The 23747-nt window shown below is 43.0% G+C and overlaps 1 protein-coding gene across 5 annotated transcripts in view; it reads left to right on the top strand.

Annotated features, from left to right (window-relative positions):
• Window positions 1–1733: 1733 nt before the first annotated feature.
• PLCE1 (phospholipase C epsilon 1) overlaps window positions 1734–23747 on the top strand; it is a 289115-nt gene continuing 267101 nt past the window's right edge. For 4 of the 5 annotated variants that reach the window (XM_081267709.1, XM_081267706.1, XM_081267708.1 and 1 more), the window contains exon 1: window positions 1734–2123. The gene's annotated coding sequence lies outside the window, so the exon portion shown is untranslated. The other variant, XM_081267707.1, reaches the window with a different exon arrangement.

A 23747-nucleotide genomic window follows, 5' to 3' on the forward strand; every position in this document is an offset into this window, starting at 1 on the left:
GGGCTCCCTCCAGTCTCATTTAAAGAGAGAGCGAGGGGGCGAGCAAAAGACACTGATATGGACCCACTCTCTCTGCAAAGATGGGAGGAAGGTGCCCTTTTGCAGAGATGGGGGCACATTGATTAAGATACTCAGATAACTTTCTGGCTCAGTGGACCTAGATTTGTCTTGGTTACTAATGGTAGAATGACTCATTTGGAAGATTCAATGTTAACTGCTTATGCATCAACCAGTTTGCAATCTAATTCCTATGACCAATTAGCACACACATACACACACAATGTGAGTGTGTGTCTTCGGTCTCCAGGTGATTGATGATGTTTGCTATTACTAGATTCATTAAATGAATTATAACCTACCATGTAAGAGTGTATATTAAATAATCAATCCATTTTGTTTATTGATGCTACCTTTTGTTGGTCCCTCCATTTACCTGCCTGGGACAGTGTTGACTCGGGATTAGTGTAAATAACCCACTGTTCTAGCACTAAAATCTGGAGTTCTCAAAGAACAATGAATATCCTCAGAGCCCTCTGCAAAGGACTTCCCAAAACATCTCTCACAGGAGGCAGTAATGTTAGTTTTCATTAAAATCCTAATGGTAAGAAAACAACAAAACAGTGTAAGGAACAGGCTGGCAGATTTTTCTTATGGGCAGAATTCTTTGGCTCTCCTGTGCATTCTTGCTTGATCCAGCCTCTGCCGTGCTTTGGAGGCGCAAAAGAGGGAGATCACTTTTAAGAGGCATCTGAAAGAGAGTGAACCTGAACAAGAAGAATGTGAGAGTTGGTGATGCTCCAGCTCCAAAGCTCAGGCTAGTACAGGTACAGAGTTGGAGTGCAGAGATATCTTATTGGGTGGTCCATATTGGCCAGGGTAGGGAGCCACTGAAGGTTTCTGCATAAATTAAAGCTGTAGAAGGAAAACTAACCTGGCTGTGGTGTAAAGGAATGATTTGGTCTAAGAGGATATGGGCCACAGAATTGGTTCTGATTGAATGTGGGAGTTGAGGTCAGGCCTAGGAATGGTCTTTCATTTGAACAGCTAGAGAGGGAGGTGGCACAGGTTTAGAGGAAAGGGAGGAGTTGATTTGATTTTACTCCAGTTCCCTGGCTCTCCTGACTATGCACTGAGTGTTAAACCCTGCCCCAGTGGCCAAGGAGGCTCTGTGCAAAGCCTGTGGCTTCTGGCAACTGTGAACATCTCCAGACTTGATTCAGCATTCAAAGAGCACTGGATTTAGAGTCCACAGACATGGACGGCAACCCTTAGCAGCTAAAGGCGTTATCTCCAGAGCCTGGCATATTGATAATGTTCAACAAATACTTGCTAAATGAATGAACGACAGAGTGGATTTGACTCTTGCTGCCATCTACGAGGGTGACTTTGGTCAAATCATTTAGCAGCTGTGAGTCTCAGTTTCCATATCTGTCAACCAGGGATGGTCCCCAGAAGGTAGTGTGATTACCAATTCCCGCCTTTCCTAGAGTCCAAGTGTGACCAATTCCCGCCTTTCCTAGAGTCCAGCGACCCAGTAGCGCTGTCGCCAGCTTCCCGCATACCTGGGCCAAAGGACAGTTCTGGGGCCCCCGGCCAAGGGGCTGCGCGGGGGTCTCGCCGCTGGCTGCCAGAGCGGGGGTGGCAGCCGGGTCCGCCCTCGGCGCCCGCCTTCCCCACGCGGTCCAAGCGGGGGCGGGCCCGGCACAAGCCGCTCCTCCGGCCGCCCCGCGGCCCGCGGCGGCGCTCGCGGCCTCTCACCGGGGCGGGCGAGTTCTGGGAAAGCCCGGCCCAGGGCGGGGGCCCCGCGCCGCCGCCGCGCCGCGCCGCCGCCGCGCTCGGGACAGCGCGCACAGCAGGGCGGGCGCGGATCGAGGGACGGCGCGGGCGCAGCCGGCAACGCTGGCGGGCGGCGGAGCCCCGCGGGCTCGCGCGGCGGGAGGGGCGGCGGCGCGCTCTGGGCTCTGCCTCCCGGGCACTTGCTCGGCTCTTAGGAGTTCCTGGGCATCCGCTCCCAACACCCAGTAGTTGGGACTCCCCACGCCGCTGGCGACGGGCGCGCAGACCACAGCCCCAGAGGGACACGGCACTTGGGGACGCCGGCGCGACGGGCCAGAAGATGAAAGGTGAGCTAGCGGCTCTGTAGCTCGGTCTAAGAGGACTGGAGAAGGGGAGAGCTGGGATGATTGTCTTTCAGGGCTGTGGACGCGCCAAAAGGACCAGCCTGACTCCGCGTACCTGCGGATGGGTGTCCTCACGCTCCCAGGGGAGGACTGAGACAAGAGATCCCCAAGGAAATGCTGGTCAGCCATCGCATGCGCGGGAGGTCACCCTGTAAGAGCGTTCCTCGCTCCTTCAGATGCCTCAAGTCCCACTTCATATTGTGTGTATGGTGTGGAGGTGGCCAGTACAAAGAAGAAAAAAAAAATTGTGGCGGGACTTAGCAGCAGTATTTCGAAGAAAGTGTTGGAGAGATTGTTCCAGGAGAGATTTATCTACATCAAGTCCTAGAAAATACAGTATTGGACCTGGTCCCACTCTAACTGGTAACAAGCATGGCTAACTCTTTTCCTACACGCCCTTCAATGCTGTACTAATGAATAACCTAGATCTAGAAGTCCTTGGCCCATGCTGAATGCAAGTGTTAATTTGTTGAGCCACCTCACTCCCACCTTTGTCCGGTGTTTAAGCCATGAGAAACTTGGTTCAATTGACTCAATTAATTCTTCAGTGTAAGTAAAAATGCACTGTTTAATGATTTGTCAGTGTCATTTTAAATAGTGACTGCCCCAATAGGTTGTTAAGTAGGATTCACTTCACTGAAAAGTTTTATTTGGTAATTTCAGGTCATTGGAATCTCTGCTAGATTCCTGCATTCCCATAGGTTTCTTGAAGGAAACCCCTGTAGCGGTGGGGCAGAACTGAGGCCACAGATGGGCAACACCAAGGCCAACAATGGTGAACCTCCATAGGAAGAACTGTTGAGAGCCTGTCTTGAGGAGGTGGTTGCAGGTGATCCCATAAATGCCAGTATAGGTGCCCAGTTGTCACTGAAGGGAGAGGTGGACCGTCATATGCAGCCATGTCTTAGAGAATACTTTTCTGAAGAATACCTGACAGTGTCATCTAGAATGTTCTTTTCTCATCCTGGTTGCCTCTCCTGGCCCACATTCACCAGTGTAAATGCTAACCAGCCTCCACACTAGTTCTATTACTACTGTGAGGCCTTCCCTGATACCTCAGCCTGCAATAGCCAACCTCTCCCTGCTCTGATTCCTCGAGGTGCCTTTATGCTCTCCACCTCCTATGAGAGCTATTTATGTAGACATCTCATTTCCCTACTGAAGGCATCAATTGTGACTTTTTTGGCACAGTGCTTGCACCTAGAAGTTGCTCTAGAAATAGTTGTAAGACAGTGTTAAAACATTAAGAATTTTGTTCTACAATGTAAATCTCTACTTTTGAAGAAAGAATATAATTGAAAAGATTTAAAAATCTATAATATTTACCATTAGTACTATTCTTCGCTTAAAATTCCACAGGGGAAATTTTCTTTATATGTGGGAATGTCTTCTGATCATCTTTGGTTCATACCTTGGGAACCAGGTAAGAGGTGAGATTAAGCTGAGGGAATGTTCTTTCAATCATTCTGGAAACACAGCTCTTTGAATATGCTCCAGGTTTGACCTGGTGTCCTTTAAAATTTTGTACTCAAATGGATTGTGGTACAGCTAGATTCCAATGAACGTTGTTGGTTTTCTTTTTCCATTTGTACCCATTTTTAGTTACATATGTCTCTGAGCTTTTGTTATATGCTTTTAAAAGTTTGTTTACTATGCAGTTTGTTACATATAACTTTCTAAATGAGGAAAGGAAGATTGAAAAGGAGTGTGCATGGCAGAAGAGTCATCTAAGCAGAGAACAAGGGATGTTTCCCATGCCTGGGCAAGAGGAGGGAGTTGCACAGATCAAGGTTCCTCTGCCTGTGTGTGTGTGTGTGTGTGTGTGCGCGCGCTGCCTCCCACAGCAGCCTGTATAAGAGAATAGCAGCTCAATCCTGGCTCCTGTTGTGAACAACAACAGCAACCACAAACAGGAACTCAGAGGGAGAATCAGGGAAGAAGCCAGAAAAAAACAAACAACTGAAAGTGTGAATTTGTTTGATGAAATTATGAATGTGAGAAATGATTAAATAAAAGTGTGAATTTGCTTTCTTCCCCAAATCCGGTTGCGATCTTTGGCATCCAGCTAGTGGGAGTTTGGTTGAAGGGAAGGAAGGCCGGTGATTGCAGAATGTGTTGCTTCTAGAGGAAGCCTGGGAGATATTGATGGGGGTTCCAGAAGCATGCCACCCAATTAATGTGAGGTCTGGGAAGGAGACAGTTGGAGATGAGGAAGTGGGATGTGAGTGGAGAAAGATACGCTTTACCATGGGCCAACTGTGGGCCTGGACAGGAAGACCAAACTCTCTGCAGCGTGTTGTGATCCTCTCTGCTTCCTGGATGCAGAACACAGTCTTCTTGTTATTCAGTTCTAATTCAGCTGTGTTGTGATTAAATACAACAAACCAGATTGGTAACCTAGCTCTGTACAGCTGCATTGTTCAGTATGATAGCCACTAGCCACATATGGCTATTTAAATTTAAATAAATTAAGATGAATACAATTAACCATATTTCAAATGCTCAATAGCTACTTGTAATTGTGGATGTGTAACCGATGTGATTCTCCAATCTGCATTTGGGGTAAAATTGGGGGTTCATAACCCACTTCAATCTAATGTATGAAATATGATATGTCAAGAGCTTTGTAATGTTGTGAACAACCAATAAAAAAAAAATAGCTACTTGTGGCTAGTGGTCACTGTCCTGGACAGTGTAAATGTAGAACAGTTCCATTATCTTAGCTTCCCTTGAGATTTTTTTCCCAAAGGTTAATGCCTATCAATCTCCAGGCTGAACTGGTTTTTAAACCAAATTTAGTCATAAATTTAGTTTCCTGTTTATCATCCCCTATGGAGTCTCTTCAAATGGAAATGATAGAAATTGATATTGATAACCCTTATGTAGTGCTTCTTATATGCTAAGCACTGTTCCAACCACTTGACATCTATTAACTATTAATTCTTATGACATTAGGCAGTAAATGCTAGAGATCTCATCCTTTATTTATAGTTCCAAAATTTAAAAAGTCTTCTGAAAACAGGGGCTTTTATAAATTTGTCAACAACATGTGGTCTGAGATGAGGTTATGATAGTCTCTTCTTTTCTCACCTGGTGAGAAACTATTCATACATTTTTATTCTAGAAATAATGGGCATATTTGATTTGCTACAGATTTCACTGGGGATGTCATGTAACAGGTGGCATATGCACCCTCTTGCCTTTATAAAATCTCTCAAATTTCTGAGTCAGTGGATTCTCATCTTTGGATGGGGGATGTGGGCTTCCATTATTATGTCCATTTTGAAGATGAGAAAACTGAGGCACTGAAAGGTTAAGTAACTTGCATTAAGTCATGGCAAGAAAGTGCCAGAGTCAGGACTCAGTCCAAGCAGACTCATAATCTAAAACGAATGACTGGCTGCAACCTAATCGCTTTAACTCAGCTCATTGGAAAGTTTCAGATAAGGCTATGGCTACACTGTTTAGCAGTTGAGGTTTTGAAAGCTGTGGGTAGTTAAGCCACCATGATAGTTGTACTTAGCTATTGTTTAACTTGTCCCTTTCCATCCTGTGCCAACCTCACTTGGTTTTGAGCCATTTACTGTGTAAGAACTGGTAGGAAAAGGTCATTCATTGTGAGTGTTGGTGAAACCACTGGGCCCTTGTTGAAACCTGGGGCATAGGGGGGCTTGCAGACACACAGCCATTTCTCTGGAGGGAAGGGATAGTTTGGTTTTAGTGTAAACTAAGGAGAGCTACAGATGGAGCCATTCTGGTGGCCCACCTGGGTTCTGAGTCCTCCTAGTGTGGTTTTGGAGGATGTAGATCAATCTGACTCAGATGGCAGTCTCTCCAGAGGGTCCTACATTCCTCTTTTCTTTTAGGAGGTTGACTGAAAAACTGCAGGACTGTTTTAGGGACAGGAATAGACTTTCTTTTTCACTTTATTTCCCCATGCAGTGGCAGGTCTAGGTAGTCCCTTTTTGGCTTTTTGATCCAAACCAGCATTTGAAGTTCTTGGATGACCCCAGAGTTTCTCCTTGGAGTATGAGAACATGTTCTGGATGCTCTGTCATTTGTGTGTACTTTTTAGCATGGACTGCGCAGGGTCTTCTCTTGTAGCCAGGGAGCAAGTTTACCTCTGTGTCACAAAAATAAATAGATAGGTAGATAAAGAAGCAAGAAAGTAGATTCTTTCCCTAGAGCCTCCAGAAGGAACCAGTCCTACCAGCCCATTTTAGATTTCTGACCTCTAGGACTGTAAGATAACAAATTTGTGTTAATTAAACCATGGTTCATGACAATTGTTACAGCAGCCATAGGAATCTAATGAAGCATGAAGAGAAAAAGCAAGCCCTCAGGAGTGAATTTAAAGTTATCCAATAAGAGAACAATAAACCAGCATTTACTGGGAACTTTGTCCTGGGTACCACAGTAGTTTATTATGTATGTTGTTACTCCTTTATGTATGTTCCCACAGTCACCTTCTGAGGCAGGTGCTGTTGTGTGGGGCTCATAGCATCGGAGGAACCTGAGACCCTGGGAAGTTAAGTAAATTGCCTAAGATTCCACAAGGGGGACATGGGAGAGCTGGGATGTGGGAGAGCACTCTGGCTTTCTTAACTGTGTCCCACAGTGTTCCCAGATGCCCACGTTTCTGATATGCCATTTCTGACATGCCCGACGGTATCAGCCACTGAGTGGTGTGTTCTTGTGAATGTAAGGAAAAGGCAATGTTTGAATTGGTGAGAAGGGCAATGCTGTTGGTTTTGTCCCCCACCCCTCCCCAAGCTCTGGCTATTGAGATGCTGGTCAGTTCTCGCCATTCCTTTCTCATGCATTCCTTTCTCATGGTCCCCTCTGGTGTGCAGCTGGCTGGGGCTCAGTGCCTGTGGCCTCCACTCCCACCTCTGCGCCTGCAGCAGAGGACCAGCCTCCCTGCTCACCACAGACCGCTGGCCCTGGCGCCCCGGCGCCCCGCTGGCTCTGCTTCCCACCTCTGCCTGTTTATTGGATTTGCCTCATTCCTGACTCTCCCCTCCAGCCCTGAATTCCACCTCCTTCTGGCCCCTCGGGTGCTCGGTGCTTGGACTGGAGCTGGTTAATGTCAGGCTGGGATGGGATCATTTGGCAAAGGCCCTCAGGGGGTGGTGAGCAGGATGGGGAAGCTCTTTTTGCCTTTTCTCTTTGATTGCACTGGTGGGTGGTTATTCTAGCAGGGTTGCTTCTGTCTCTCAAGCACATAATTCTGAGTGATATTGGTTTGGACCAGGGGTTCCAAACTGCGTTCCAGGAGGGCTTGGGGCCTCTGCAGGGTGAGGGAGATGCTGGATGAAGATCTCAGCCCTTGACTCTGTTCCTACAGAGCAGCCCTGCTGCTTCCATATATTGGGGCTCTGCCTTAGGTTTTGCAGAAAAGCAGATTTCTGTTTAGACACAGAGAGAGGTTTGAGAAGAATTACACCCAAAGTTAAGGCACTATATATGTGACCTTAAAGCCCACAGACTGGATGTGCAAGAAACATAACTGGATTTTCCCAAATTTCATTTTACTGATTGGGATCCGGAGCCAGGTTACTTAGATTTGTTTATATCCTGGCTCTGCTCCTTATGGTTTGTGTGATACTTGGTGGAAAAGCCCTCAACCATATAATGGAGAGGTAATAGCAGTACCTGTCAAATAGGTTGTGAGAATTAGATGAGATAATCCATGTAAAGGGCTTAGAACAGTACTTGACATAAAACAAGAATTCAACCCAAATAGTAGCCACTTCAGTTATTTTTGTTGTTTCGGAGTATCCCAAATGTATGGCAGAAAAAATCATTTAGTCTCATCTCTCTATGAGGTTTCTGTTGCAGCTAGAGATCTCACTTCGCTTTCCCTGCTGTCTGTCACTTAAATGTTCATTGTCTCTGACCACAGATGACTTTAGGTGCAGTGACACTGAGCTACTCTTGGGTGCCTAGTTGTGTCTCTCTGAAGCCTCTGAGAGTTCATTGCCTCCCTCTGGAAACAGGGTCTCTCCTGCTTTAAGGCCCACAACACATTCTACCCCCTTCCCTCCTCTTCCCCCAGCTAATAGGGCCTAGAATGGGAGGGGCACAGTGAAGCTCTAGTCTCCCCCTCTACTTCTGCCCCCAGTTTGGAATATATTACAGACTTAAAGCCTGTAACACCTTTCCCCTCTGCCCTTAGGACTTAACTTTTGAAAATAAAAGCCAAAAAGACTCACAGGTCCCTTTCCCCACCTGACATTCCTTCCCTGAGGCAGTGAGCACTGGGCCACTTGCTCAAATGGGGCAAGAGGACTGAGGAGGTACCTGGGGAAACCCAAATATAAACATGAATGGGAGGCCAACCTTGGCAGAGTTGTTAGTCAGACAGTACTGACTGCCCAGAGTCGTCGTCAGTAACGTGTGATCAAAATCTGTTATTTCTGTTTGGTGGTGGCATTGCTGCTATGGCCCTGTGGCTGTGTGGCCGCCTCCATGAAATGTGCTCTGCTTGCCATAATAGTGAAAAGTCTCCTTCAGAGGGGCTGACTGTGGGTGCACCCAAGTCCAGATCTCTTAACAGAACTCAGTGAGCATTTGTGTATTTTTATTGCCTGGTGGGAACAGCTATGTTATAATAATAAAACAGGAGGGCTGCTGTACTCAGAATTAAAGAAGCAGCAAGGAGAGACTGTTTTGATGACTTCATTTTAGGTTTAAACTATATAATATTACTGACTATGGAAAATCCAGGGAATGGAAAAAAAATCATTTGGGAAAAACACATGTGACCAAGTACATGCTATACACGTCTGGGATTAAAATATCATATAACACAGTTTAATTTGGATATCACTGGAGTTGTTTCAAGTTACTGTCATTTCTAAAGAAAGTTTCAATTTGCCTGTTGTTATTCATAACAGGAACTCAGATTTCGTTGATGAACATATTTTCACCTGTGAAATGTTTGCCTGGAAGAATTGAAGAGCTCTCAACTAGCCTGTTTTGTCAATCTCAGAGAGGTAGATAAAATTCACAGAAGTTAAATGCTTTTGGCTTGAAATTGTATCTCCCTCCATCACACACCCCCACCCCCCTTGCAAGACAGGATGAATTTGGATGACATGACCGAGCTTGAGCTGCTTTGTTAACTGCTGGGGTCTGATTCCATTCACTTCTCTGCTAGTTGGTCCTTAACCCTCCCTGGTTTACAGTGCTTGAGATTTTTCTCTCAATTGTGGCTTGGACACCATTTTAAAATTCACAGTAGGGACTGGCAGTTGTGATAGAAGTAATGTTCAGTTATTATTGGATCTAGGAGACAAAGATATGAACTTTTTGAGCTACATGTGAAAGCTATATACATTTTCAAAAAGAACTCCAAAAATGACTTTCTGGCACTGTCAATGCAACATAGCAGTCAGACAGCCTTGTGTTCTCTGGTGACATCTCTTGGGATTAGGATTTTGACTGCCCTGTGGTGAGAATGGCTCTGGCTACTCCAGTGCCAAGTCATGGGACAGTTGACAACAGGTGAAGGGTGTTCCCGTTGCAGGCAGGCAAACCCAGATCAAATTAGTCACAGAGGAGAAGAGAGAGTGTGCTTATTTCTAGCCATGCTGGGCATGTCTAAAGAACTATACCATCTAAGCAGTCAGGTCTAAAATATGTCACCGATTTTAGGAGATAATAGTTTTTAAAATATCTTCAAAACACAATTTCAACAAATAAAATTCTGCACTTTTAATTTTAAATGCAAACAGTAGACATTGTTTATGGTTTACTAATTTTTGGTTAGATTCTGTGCCATCCAATAATTAGAACTGAGGGCAGGAAAGGAGAGAGGTCCAAGCTTGGCCCTCTCCCAAAGCCTTCTAGCTGCAGAGAGGTAGAATTAGAGCTTTTGTTTGTTCAAACAAAATTGAGGTTGTAACATCAATACATCATACACAATTTTAGATTCTGGGTTCCTGCTTCACATTCCATCATGAAGAGGTGCCCAAGCCAATAAATGTTTCCAAACTTTAATTTCATTGGTTGAATCTTTTTCTTCAAGTGGGTTCTATACCATAGGGCTTGTCTATTTCCTTTTTTTTTTTTCTATTTCCTTATTGTATGTTTAGCTCATCCCTGATTTTTTCCCTATCAAAATAACTCACCATTGTTCAGATCCTTATTTTTTTATTTTTTTTTTTTTTTTTTTTTTTTTTGAGATGAGGTCTTACTGTGTTGCCCAGGCAGGCCTCAAAATCTTGATCTCAAATGATGCCCTGAATCAGTCTTCCAACTACTATGTGCCATCTCCACACCTGGCTTCTAATTCTTTCTTTAGCACAGTGTTTAAGAAGTGAAATTACTAGTTTAAAGGGCACTTTTTTAGAGGCTTCTGATAGGTATTGTCAAAAATGCCCTCCAAAAATGTTCCAATTTGCAGTTCGAATGATACACTAAAGTGGTCTTTACAAGTGGTGTTTCAGTGAGAGATATCAGTTTTTGTGATGCTTTCTTATTTTTCACTTTTGCCAGTTTGATAAGCAAAATTTGTGATTTAATGGTTTGTGCATTTCTTCAAGTCATTTAATGAAAGACATCAATTTGATTTTTCTTGATTCATTACTTATGCTCTATGCCCATTTGTCTTTTCTTTCCTTTTCCTTTCTTTTTTTTAATATTTATTTTTCAGTTTTCGGTGGACACAACATCTTTATTTCATCTGTATGTGGTGCTGAGGATCGAACCCAGCGCCCCGCGCATGCCAGGCGAGCACGCTACCGCTTGAGCCACATCCCCAGCCCTCCTTTTCCTTTCTTTCATTTAAAATTTAGGATTTCTCAGTGAATTTAAGATTAATATATAACATCTTTTTATCATATTTTTGGGCAAAATTTTCCTGTTTATGTCTTCTAACTGCTTAAATAATAATTTTCCTATATTATTTATTGAATGATCCTAATTGATTCCTAAGTATATATTGGGTATTCTAGTATCAGTTAAGGTCTAAGGTGTCTGCCCCTTATTCTTCAGTGAGCGCCACACTGTACTGTTTATGTTAACCTTGTTACCTATATAACTACCTCACAGAGCAAATTCTGTCTCATTGTACATATTCAGATTTTCCTTCTTTCTCCTTGTTTATTCTTGAAAATTAAATTTCAAGACATTTTGTCAAAATCTCCAAAATCCATTGAAATTCTCATTGCGGTTATAATAAACATTTTAATTCTTCCTGAATTAATATATTTACAGTATTTAGTCTTTTCATCCCAATATGTTTCTTGTTTTACTCAATTTATTTTTATTTTTCAGTAATGTTTTGCTAAATTCTTCATATTAATCCTATCTTTCTTACTTTTTTACATGTTTTATATTTTTTACTAAATCAACTTAATTTTATTTTTGCTAAAATAAATAATTTATTTTTACTAAGTCAACTTTATTTTAATTCTTCTGGGTCTTATAGATAGAGAATCATATTATCCACAAATATTAATGATTTCTTTTTAAAATCAGATATGTTTTACAACATTCATAAGTAAGGATGAGGATAATAGGCCTTTATTTTATTCCATATTTTAATGGAAATGCTTTTTATATTTACTAGTGAGTATGATGTTAGTTCTTTTGGTTTAAAATAGTTTGAATCACTTTGGGGAAGTAGTTTTATATTCACAACTTTAAAACATGTGAACAGGAGTTGAATTTTTTTTTGGTACTGGGAATTGAACTTAGGGGAATTCAACCACTGAGCCACATCCCCAGCCTGGCTTTTGCTAAGGTTGGCTTTGAACTTGTGATCCTCCTGTCTCAGTGACCTTCCTGCACACCCCCGCCCCCTTCTCCCACCCAGCCACTTAGATCACAGGTTATGCCACCACAGCCAGCAGAAGTTGAATTTTTATCAAATGTCAAAAAGGTCATCTTTGAGATAATAATATAATTTTTTTTCACATTTGACCTACTGCTGTATATCATGTTAATAAATTTTCTGCCATGTAGCCGTTTCTGCAATTCAGTTATGTTATTTTGTAAAGGAGTTATGTCTCTAAGATAGAAGCATTAATCCAGAACCCATTTAGATTTTACTTTGGAATTAAATAAAAATAGTTCTATTTTAACCCTAATCATGACAGGCCCCAATTAAAATTAGCTTGCTGCTCTTGAGTGTGCATAGATTGAATTCCAGGAGACCCCTAGTGCTTTCCTAAGAGTGACAGGAGCAGCTTCAGATTTGGGAAGGAGCTGGGGTCACTTTATGGGGGAGGCAGTCAGGAGAATGAAGTGCACACCATGGATTGGTTAATTGAGGCTTGTCTTCTTGGAAGAAGTACTGGTGTTAAAATCCATTTTTGTCCCCTTACTCCAGATCTGGAACACCTATAAACACCTATAAAAAATGGAGCAAAAAATATTAACCTATTTTAATGTACCATTATCATTAACATATTCACAGAATTGAGAACTTGGGTCTTAATGGATTTTTAAAAAATTTTTTTTAGTTGTAGATGGACACAACACCTTTATCTTATTTGTTTGTTTTTATGTGGTGCCAGGGATTGAACCCAATACCTCACGCATGCTAGACAAGCACTCTACCATTGAGCCACAACCCCAGCCCCCAACTTAATGGATTTTAATCAAGTGTAGCCTCTAAATTTGCCTTCCTGTGAGATGAAAATAGAATTACCCCCCCCCCGCCACACACACATACACACTTTTTCTTTCTTTCTTTTTAAAGGGACACTTATTTCTTTGTGCTCTTCACAAGACGGGCAGAACTGCAGGTCTGCTCTTAGCAGGTTAGTCACCATCCTTGAGGCCTGGAGTGTGGACCTCTTTTTCTGGAGCAGCAAACCTGAAAGGCAGCTGGGGCTGCAGCCTTATCTTAGAAGCTGGTAGTCAAATTTAATGTCAAGTTTTAGTTTAGATGAAAGGTTAAAATGAACAAAGTGTTCTTAAGGTATATACAAAGGAAAAGAAAAAAACAGTTATAAACTTAAAAAAACAATTAAATGGCAAATATTTGGTTTGCAATGGATAGTGGCTATAGTTCCCAGAAGTGACCCAGAGATTTAACAACTCTGTGTCTTTGTGGACAAGATGAGAAGCAGCGCAGCCTAAGTTGGCAGAAGGTGGTTGGTTGCCTTTTCACCTAGCCTTCCTCACATTCTTGCCACTTAATGTCTCCTGCATTCCCTGCCTCCTTATTTTTTTTTCTACAATTTTTTTAGTCCATATTTTCTTGTTCACTCAATAGCCATCCATTCAACAGTTAATCCTATGTGTCATGCATCATGCTGACTGATGGGGATTCAGGTAAGCAAGAGCCCACATCTCCTGTGACCCTGAACTTTACCTGAACCAGATGATAATGCAGGTGAGGACCTGACATTTTCTGTAATTATATAAACAAAATGTTGCTAACTCTCTGTTTCTCAGTACTTCAGGTATTTATTTATTTGTGGAAGGGTAATGTAAAGCCTAAAAAGAGACAGGTCATTTATAAGTTGTACATTTTGACAATATTTTGCTACAGGGGCTTGATTAAAACTCTGTAACTTGACTCATGCGAAAGAGGCTTCTATTGCTGCTACTTGGTGTTTTCCTTAGGAAAACATTTCCACCCTCATTTTTTTTTTTTCCTTTCTGAAGATATTTCTTTTCATTTTGAAGAATTCTGGAGGTGAGGCTGCTGTGACCAAGGCAGCACGTTCCAAGGAGTTAGGTTAGAATGTACAAGGAGAGGCAGCAAAGGCTCATATCATGACTAGTTTTTTGCAGAGCAGAGGCTCAGGGGAAACGTGGGAGAATGTCCAGGGGTGAAGTTGTTTGTATTGAGGAAGAGTTCAGGTTCATCTGGAGTAACTAGTTCACATAAATGCTCCACTATGGATTTATTGCTTTCATTACTCTTTTTGAACTTGAGTACTTGGGTCGGTTCTGTAATAAGGCATTCCTAATTCGACACCTAAGATTTGCCATCAAAGACCTTTTGGTCCAAATACATGAAAATTTCAACGTCCTTACCAAGAAATCTGTCCCCGACCAGCTGTTAAATGGCTTGAGCCAGGAGAGGGAGCTAGAGTGTCCTGGTGCAGAGAGCAGAGTGCAAAAGAGGCAGGGTATGGCATGATGGCCAGGTGGGTGGGGTCTCCTTTGAGGCCTACTCTTTTCTTGTTCAACCCAGCTATGTTGGGGTTGCTCAGCTCCATATGTTGAGTTGTACTTTGACCACCCACGTTATCAAACTGCTCTGGAGCCCACCCCTTCTTGAGCTGCATATACTGCTGCTTGCCTAGCATCTCCCTGAAGCTTGTATTCCAAACTGAACTCAGTCTTTCCCCAAACCTGCTTCTTCTGGGTTCTCCATTGTAGGGAATGCAGCTTTTACTGACCCACTTGCCAAGGCCAGAAACCTCACCCCCACTACTGCGTGGTTTCTCACCAAGATCCATGGTGGCTTCTACTTCCTGTCCTCACCACACCCTGCTGCCTTCCATGTTAATGTTTACCTTTCTCAGTAGAGTGTGCGTTCCATGAAGCCAGGGCCAGGGACCTTTGTTGATTGTTCATTTCTCTCACCTCCAGTCCTCGTACAATATCGAGCCTTCGACCAAGGTTCTCAATAATACATATTGACTTGTTGCACTAGTGGAAATTCCTGTTCGTTCTACCCCCTAAATATCTCTCTAGTAAAGCAGGCCTGGGTTTCATCTAGCTATGCTATATACTGGATGGGCAGCCTTGATTAAACTACAAAAAAAATATTTTAACAGGATTTATGATTTACACATTAAACAAGTTTTAATCTCTTTATATACCAGTTTTGAATCTGTAAAATGGACATAATTATAGTACTACCTTGAAGGGATATGGTGAAGATTAAATGAAATAGACCACATGGAATTTATTAACACGCAGTATGATCTATTGTTGCAAAGGTAGGTTTGGGGCTAGAATATGGAAGATCCTCCATACAGATTAAGAATCCTGTGCTTTATGTTTTAGAAGGTCAGTTTCCATCTGTGTGGTAGAAAAAAACATGAACTCTAGAATCCATAGATGTGTTTAAATGGGACCTTGACCACTTAATAGTGGTGAGGCTTCTCGTGAGTTACCTATTTTCAAACCTCAGTCTCAGAATCTCTAAAATTGGGGTAACAACACTTCCTACCAGGGATTGTTGAAAGATATAAATGAAAAGCATTTAACACTTAAGTTTTTTTTTAAAGTTACTTTTTAAAAAATTTTTGTTGTAGATGGACAAATACCTTTATTTTGTTTATTTTTATGTAGTGTCCAGGATCGAACCCAGGGCTCTGAACGTGCTAGGCAAGTGCTCTACTGCTGAGCTACAACTTCAGCCCCTGAAGTTACTTTCTTTCTTTTTTTTTTTTATATTTATTTTTTAGTTTGGCGGACACAACATCTTTGTTTGTATATGGTGCTGAGGATTGAACCCGGGCTGCACGCATGCCAGGCGAGCGCGCTACCACTTGAGCCACATCCCCAGCCCTGAAGTTACTTTCTTTATGGTAATGATAAACTCTGGGTTGCGGTGGAAAGAGTTCTGTAGTTGGAGCCTTGTTCATGGCTCAGCCTGCTTTAACATTTTTATCAGATACACGGACCAGGCACAAAGCCATATTTCCCAGATTTGCAGATGACTCAAAGCGGGGGAGACAGCTAATACAATAGGTGACAGAATAGAGGCTCAAAGTGACCTCTACAGACAGGAATTTTGGTCTTTACCCCATGGGCCAACTAGTTGGTGGATCAAAGCAATCAAGGACAGAGAGACCACTTGAAGTGATTCCTTAGCCCAGGTGTTGTGTGGAAAGGGGAGGTGTCATCGTAACTGAAAGAAGAACATTTTGGAAAAATCACCAGAAGGTAAACAACTAATTGAATTCTTGGGGTTGAGGATGTGGATAAAGAGGGCTATATGACTTAGAATTTTCCTTTCTAGATTCCTGGGCAAACAGAGGTACCAGTGAATAGGAAGGAGGAAGCCAGGCAGAAGAGCTGAAACGGAGGGAAGAGGGAGGACGGAAGTCTGGCTGTGTGCACGGTGTGTTGGCTGCACCCAGAAGGAAGCTGGAAAGTTAGGACTGTAATGTGGGGGAGAGACTGTGTCTGGAAAGAGGCATTTGGGAGTCATCCACAGAGGTGATAGTTGAAGCTGTGGGTGGGAGGGGATGGGATGGCCAAGGAGTGGCTGCTGCTGTTTAGAATCATTAGCATTGTTGGCCCTAACTTGAGATAAGCAGGACAAATAAACCCTTGCCCAAGTGGGAACTAGTTCTGCTGCCTTCCTGGTGCTATTTAACTCATTAAAGGAAAGCTCTGCAGGATGAACAACATATAATAATTTAAGTTAATCCCCATATAGTCCTACTTTTTATTTTTTTTTTTAGAGAGAGAGAGAATTTTTTAATATTTACTTTTTAGTTTTCGGTGGACACAACATCTTTATTTTATTTTTATGTGGCGCTGAGGATTGAACCCAGCGCCTCACGCATGCCGGGTGACTGCACTATCGCTGGAGCCACATCCCCAGCCCCCCTACTTTCTTTTTCAAGACTAATCACGGTTATTCTGTAGGTGTTACTATAGTCTTTTTTCCCCCTGTGCATATATATATATATATATATATATATATATATATATATATATAAAATTTCATTTATTTATTTTTTGGTACTGGGGATTGAACTCAGGGGCACCCAACCACTGAGCCACATCCCCAGCCCTGTTTTGTATTTTATTTAGGGACAGAGTCTTACTGAGTTGCTTAGTGCCTAAACGTTGCTGAGGCTGGCTTTGAACTCACAATCCTTCTGCCTCAGCCTCCCGAGCCCCTGAGATTACAGGCGTGCGCCACCACGCATCTGTATTGTTACACACATGTATATCAACATATACTTTTTGTGTGTGTGTGTGTGTGGTTTTGTTTTGATTTAGCTAAATCCTACTATTTTGTTCGATTTATTTTTATTTTAAAAAATGTAACAATATGCTCTGATAATCCTTCCAGGTACCTTTATCTAGATCTAAATCATGAAAACAATAAAATCTGTTTCCTTGGAATTGAATGTGCCATGTTTTATTTACTCATTCACCTATGGGTGGAATATACCTTGTTTCCCACGTTTGTGTCTGTCTATCCTGCAGGTATTCATTTCTAGGAGACAGCTGAGCAGGGGCTGGGATCTTTTGGTAAACAGCAAGCCAGGAGTTAATAATCTCTCTGAGGCAAAAACACATAGGAAGAAAGCAAGCAGAAAATTCAACTTCTTAACATTACTGATGAGATGCAGGGGAAGGAGACCTTATTCATTTGGGGATGCAAAAGTGGATGAGAGAGTCTGAGTCATTTGCCTAGGCCTTGCAGGGAGGAAACATGGTTAGATTATTAAGGTGGACTCTAATGACTGCCCATTAGTACCCTAGACCTATCACCCCCAGGGGTCAACTATTAATATGCCATTGACCTCTTATGACAGGGAATTGCTGTGCTCAACCTAGGCAGGACTTCTTAGTGCCATTAAGCTGAAGGAGCAGAAGTTGTAGGGAGGAAGGGAATTGTGAGTTTACTTAGATGGGGACTTCTGGCTCTCTCCCCATGTCCATACCAAAGCTGAAGGGGTAGATTGATCAGGAGAGAGGTGGGTTGGGTTTAAGAACATTTTCTTTCTACAAATATCCACATAAATACCCAAATTCTCATTTGAAAGCTCCCGAGAACATAACCCCTTGTGAGTAGCTGGTATACTAGTTCCTTTTTCTTTAGTGCATGGAATTGAGGCAGCTCCAGTGTAAGGGCCCCTGGGAAAGAAAACGAAGGGAAACTTCTTCTGTACTTGTTTTATCTCAACTTGATGACGTGCTCTCTGTTTCTGTCTTTGTCTCTGTCTGTTTTCCTGCCTTCCTGTTTGAATCATATCATGTCTTTCAAGTAAACTGGGGACATCAATATTTTATGTGAACCACCAGGGCTCCAATTTCCCTCTTCTTCATTTCTGCTGCCTTCTCTTGGGACTAATCTGCAGGGAGTCCAGCTGGTTTTCCCTTCACCTGGCAAGAGCTCTGCCAGGCTGTGGAGAAAGTCGCACTATCCAGAGGCTGCCTAGGCTCAGCTTCCCCAGCAATTTGGAGTCATTGACATAACCAGTGTTCTCACGTGTGAGACAGGTTTGGCTGGGACTCTCTTTCCGCCATGCTATTCCTCTTCGCCCCCTACATCTGGATCTTCCCTACCCAATTCCTCCCTGCTTGCACGCAGCTCAGCGAAGTCACACTTTACTTTTTAATTTCTGGGTTCTATTCCAGCCAAGCTAGACTCACCCTCTGGGCTGCTGGATGAAGCTTATGGTCCCATAGCCTCTACCTGTGTGTGTCTAAAGTAGCCTGCAGGAGAGTGGCTGCTGCCTGCTTCTCAGGGTGCATCTCCCAGTCCCTTGCGCTACCCTGCCTCCACCTCATGGCCCCCATGACTCCAGCAGGAAATGTCCAGTGCCTTTCATTACTTGGCGCTCCCTGAATACCATGTGTGGACTTTCCATCCCGTGCTACTCGCTCTTCCCCATCCTGTTACTTTAAATTTAGTTGAGGCATCAGTCACTCTAGAAAGCCTAGACAGATTCACCTCATAAAGTTGGAGTTCCCAGTTTAGTGTCTGTTTCTTCCACTCCACTGTGACAGCCTCTGTCATGTCTCTCTTTTTAGGACTGAGCCTGGGACCTGGAAAATACCAGGTACTCACCTTGTGCTTTTGAACCCAGCTAACCTAGAGCAGGGGGCACCTTTGTGGTTCTTCCCCTAGGTTTGCCCTCCTGGAAGATCCCTAACTTTGTAAGTACCATCTTGTCACCTGAGCCCTTGCATGAGAAAACTCCCCAAGAGGCCTCACCTTGCAGTAATTGGTTGTATGCTGTTCCGATGACTGGCAGGGTGGAGCACCTTCATTCTGGATTTTAAACAGTGGTCAGTCTAGAGGAGTGGAGAAGTGAGGAGAGGGCGTACCACTGTGCCAAGGTCACAGCAGAGGGCCTTGAGGTGTGAGGGGGTTGTGAACTGCCCTTCCCTCCTAAGTACAGTGACCCCACCACATATTTGGCCTGTTTCCTTTTACAAAGCACCATCACATACCTGATCTCATTTGCTCTCTCCTACAAATCACCTTGTGAGGTAGAAAGGACTGATTATACAGAGTGCAAGAACTGAGGCTGATTCATTTTTTTGTTTATTCTACAAAGATTTATTGAGTTCTTACTAGGTTTCAGGTGCTTTGAAAACAGAGTACAAAACCAGCACATACCCAGCTCTCAGGAAATTCTGGTTCTGATCAGTAGAGACAAATAAGTAACCAGGGTACAAACACAGGGTCACTATAATTTCCAGTCATGACATGTGCTAGAAAGACACACCAGCAGAGGACTGTAACAGGAAGTCATGGGTGGCTGGGAAGAGGAGCTGCTTCCAAGCCGGTGAAGCCTCTCTGAGAAGATGGCATTTGAACTCAAATCAGAAAGGTGAGACAGAGTGGCCCAGGTGATGCCTGAGGGTCCCAGGATGGAGCTGCCACTGGAACCCTGAAGAACCCTCTTTGCTCCGCATGTTCTGGGCTGTTCTCTTACCTCTTTACCATGTTCATGGACATCTGTGAGCTAAGTCAGAGACAAGACGTTGATTTATTTATTTAACTCTCTGTGCAATGCCTTGGGAACTCTTACCAAGGATGGCCTCTGTCCCTTCAGCTCGAGTATGTATAAACAGCCCCCGAATGGAAGAGGATTCACCCAGTGACCAACTTGGCTTCACCTTTTGTCTTACGGTAATTCATTTCTCAGGGGATACTTGAGGATTAAATTTTACCCCTTTCTAGGTCAGGTGAGGGACCGTCAGCGACACCTTCCTCAAGGCAACTAAAAAGTTAGTTCATATTTTAAGAATCCTGGGGAAATATGCATAACTTAAAAGGTAATGTTTTAACCATTCAAAAGTGTACAGTCAGTGGCATTAAGCACATTCACATTGTCTGGCAGCCATCACTGCCGTTCATCTCCCTAATCCTTCATCACCCTGTATGACAACTTTGTACCCATTAAACAATAGCTCCATGGCATTTTTTCCCCCAAAGTTCTAAAGGAATCATTGTAATGAGGAACAAATGGCCATTTTACCAATGCCTCTTCCTTGATGGGTGGAGCCTTGCTGTGCTGAGGGCAATATCTCAGGGTAATCTGGAGACATGTAGCCAGAACCAGCTGGTGGTGATGGTGATGGGGTGGGGGAGAATATGTGCCTGTTAAAAATGTACTTCTCCCTTCCCTGTCCTGAGTCAGAATCTCTGGGGTTCCACCCAAGCAAGGGTAACCTTACCAAGTCCCCTACAGGATTCTGCTGCTGATGTAAATGTGAGGATGACTGGTTTTAGCCTCATGGGAAGAACATAAGAGGAGGTGATGAGCCAGGTGATGAGGTAGTAGCTCACAGGAAAGGGTGAAGTAATTCACAGAAAAGGCCTGCTGTGGGGAGGCAGCTGCCTGGATTTGAATTTCTATTTTAACCTCAGCAGTGGTTAATTGCTTAAGCTCTCTAAACCTCAGCTTTCTTATCTCCAGTTTGGATATTGTGATACTGGTATGTTGCTGTGAAGATTGTAGAAGATCAGGAGATGCTCAGTGTGATGCCTCCTAAGAAGTAAGACACAGGTCTTGGTTGAGTATCCAGGCAGTGGGCTGATGCCTGAGACTGCTGTGCACACTGGATTAGGATTTCTGGAGGTGTGAATAGGTAGAGTGAATCAAACTGGACTATTTCCAAACTGCTTTGCCTTCAGCTGTCACCCCATCACAGGAAAGCAACCTAGGTTATTAGTCTAGAAAAAATATATAAGTCTGTACTAATTGAGAGAGTAGAATGCCTTTCTTGAAAAATCTTTTAGCAATGGATTTAAGGGAAGTTCTTGAAAGTAATAGTTAAGTGATTAATAGTAGTGCATGTACTGCTTAGCTATAGGAAATAATAAAGAAATGAGGCTCTGGTAGCTGGGCCTGATGTCTCATATCTGTAATCCCAGCACCTCAGGAGACTGAGGCAGGAGGATTGTGAGTTCAAAGCCAGCCTCAGCAAAAGTGAGGCACTAAGCAACTCAGTGAGACCCTGTCTTAAATAAAATACAAAATAGGGCTGGGGATGTGGCTCAGTGGTTCAATCCCCAGTACTTCCCCCACACCCCCCCCCAAAAGGAAAATAAAATGAGGCTCTGGTGACTTCCTGGACATTTACCACCACCCAATTGGGGAACAAGGGAAGTCAGGATTGTCTAAGAATTTTCTTGATGTTTGAGAAAGTAGTTTGAAAGAGAAGCTCATAGATACTGGTCAAGAAAGCTTCTGATAGAATGTGGCTGAGCAGAAAAGAAGGTAGAAGGGTGATGAAAGGACAAGGAAAGTGGTCAAAGCACCAGGCACAAGGAATGGGGTCTGGGCCACCTTGAGTGAAATGGGTGTCAGATTGGTGATAGGAGTGACTAGTTATCATATGAGCCTCAAACCTGGCTCTACTCAGCTTAAGTATGAAATACCATCCAAACTTAAATATCAACTAGACCCATCAGTAGTTTTATGGAACAATGAGTTTTATACTCATTGCTTAGCACTGGGTTGGGCACATAGCAGGTGTTTGAAAAATATTTGTGATCTGGGTGTAGTGGCACACACCTGGAATCCCAGTTACTCAGGAGGCTTAGGTGGGAGGACCCCTTGAGCCCAGGAGTTTGAGTTTGAGACCATCATGGACCACAGAGCAAGAGCCCCATCTAAAAAAAAAAGAAATTAATTTGTTGTACAGATGAATGAATGAATCATGCCCTTGGGCTAACCAGCCCTTGGAAGAGAGATTGCACAATCTGGAAGTTGTACCTCTAAAGATAAGGCAATGTTTATAAGCATATAAAACAGGTGAGATTTTGCATTATTTTAGGGAGGCAGGACTGTATGGTTTTCTATGATCTTCTCCTTTAAAAAATAATATTTAGAACTTTAGGAATGAGAATTGTTGATGTTTATATAGATTTCATCATGTCCAAAAGTTATTTTTTTAGAGAACATGATATTATCCTGTATTATTATATTTAGGCATTTAACTATGATTACATTGCCTAGAGAAGCAGTTCAAAACAATATATAGTTTAATTCTATAAAAGGTATATGTTCATGGGGAAAACACTGGAAGGAAGCTATAACAAAATGAGGATTACTGCTGGATCAGTAATCCTATCAGCCTTCCCCCCCCCAAATTTTCTACAGTTAATTTGTATTACTTTTATGATTTCTATGCATTTTTTTGTTAAAACGTTAGCATAGAATATGGTATAACACCTTTGCCAAAGTTTGCCCTTTTTAAAAAAATCCCTGGCACCCATAAATTGCAACTGATATTTGAAATAATGACATAATAGTACATAGACACGCACACACACAGGAGAAGGAGAAGGAGAAGGAGAAGGAGACTCCTTAGAGTGTAGTCCTCCCTGTGTCACATGACACGATTGATTTGCTGAAGATCCCCCGTCATCCAGGGCCTGGGATTTCCACTCCATGGCCTCTTCCCCACATCTGCATATCCCTCTGGCTCCCCTGGCACCCCCACTCCACCACTGTCAAGAGCCTCAGAAATGGCCTGAAGGACAGGTCGTGCAGCCAGAGAAACCGGCTGGCTTCACACCGTGGACTCCACAAACAGCTGTGTATGTTTTACTTGGGGTTACACCATTTTGAAAATGACCAAAAGTGCCAAAGTATTGGCCTACAGATGAAAAAAAAATAGAAAAACCAAAACAAAATAAAACGCCAAAGCTTGTTTGCTTTCCTTTTTTTCTCCTCCAGTTAGGTAAGAAGTATGAATAATAGTGCTTCTTCCCTTTGGATGATGCCTTCTCAGTGGTAAATCAGAGGCACAGCTTAAAATGAACTGTGAGTTTTAATGAGGTGTTCTATTTGCATTTTTAACTAGACCCAAAACAAGCCCTTAGAATGACATCAACTGTTTGAGTCAGCTGTTGGCTTGGGCCTCCACCCAATTTGAGGTCATTGGTGGGCATCCATGAGGAGCAGGAATAATTTTTTAAGCTTGTTGACTGGAGGGCCTCTAAAGGCTTTCATTGGTGCTGGTGTTAAATATGATATGGGTATAAAAGTGAAAATGGCTAGAAATGGCCATCTGATACGTTAAGAATGCCTATTAGAATGCTTTCCATCTGCTCGGGCTTTGTTGGAGGAACCTCCATGAGACTGGAGCGTTATTTAATCTGGAAAATGTTTTACTTGGTGCAATGATGAAATGTAGGCTAGATATCGGCAGTGGGGGACCAACACTGGAGGTGCAGGAAAAACAGCCATGAAGAAAAGAGCTCACAGAAGCTGAATCATATCTTCTTCTGATTAAATCAGTATTGTTTTACTGAGTAACTGTAAAGTGAGAATGTGTTAGGTGAGTAGAGTGGTTCTAGTGTATTTATCTCATCGGGATGAGTTTTCATCACATGCATTTTTAATTCTTTAGAAAGACACTTAAAATTAATTGAGG

This window comes from Spermophilus citellus, assembly GCF_964194105.1.
Source record: "Spermophilus citellus genome assembly, chromosome: 15".
NCBI lineage: Eukaryota > Metazoa > Chordata > Mammalia > Rodentia > Sciuridae > Spermophilus > Spermophilus citellus.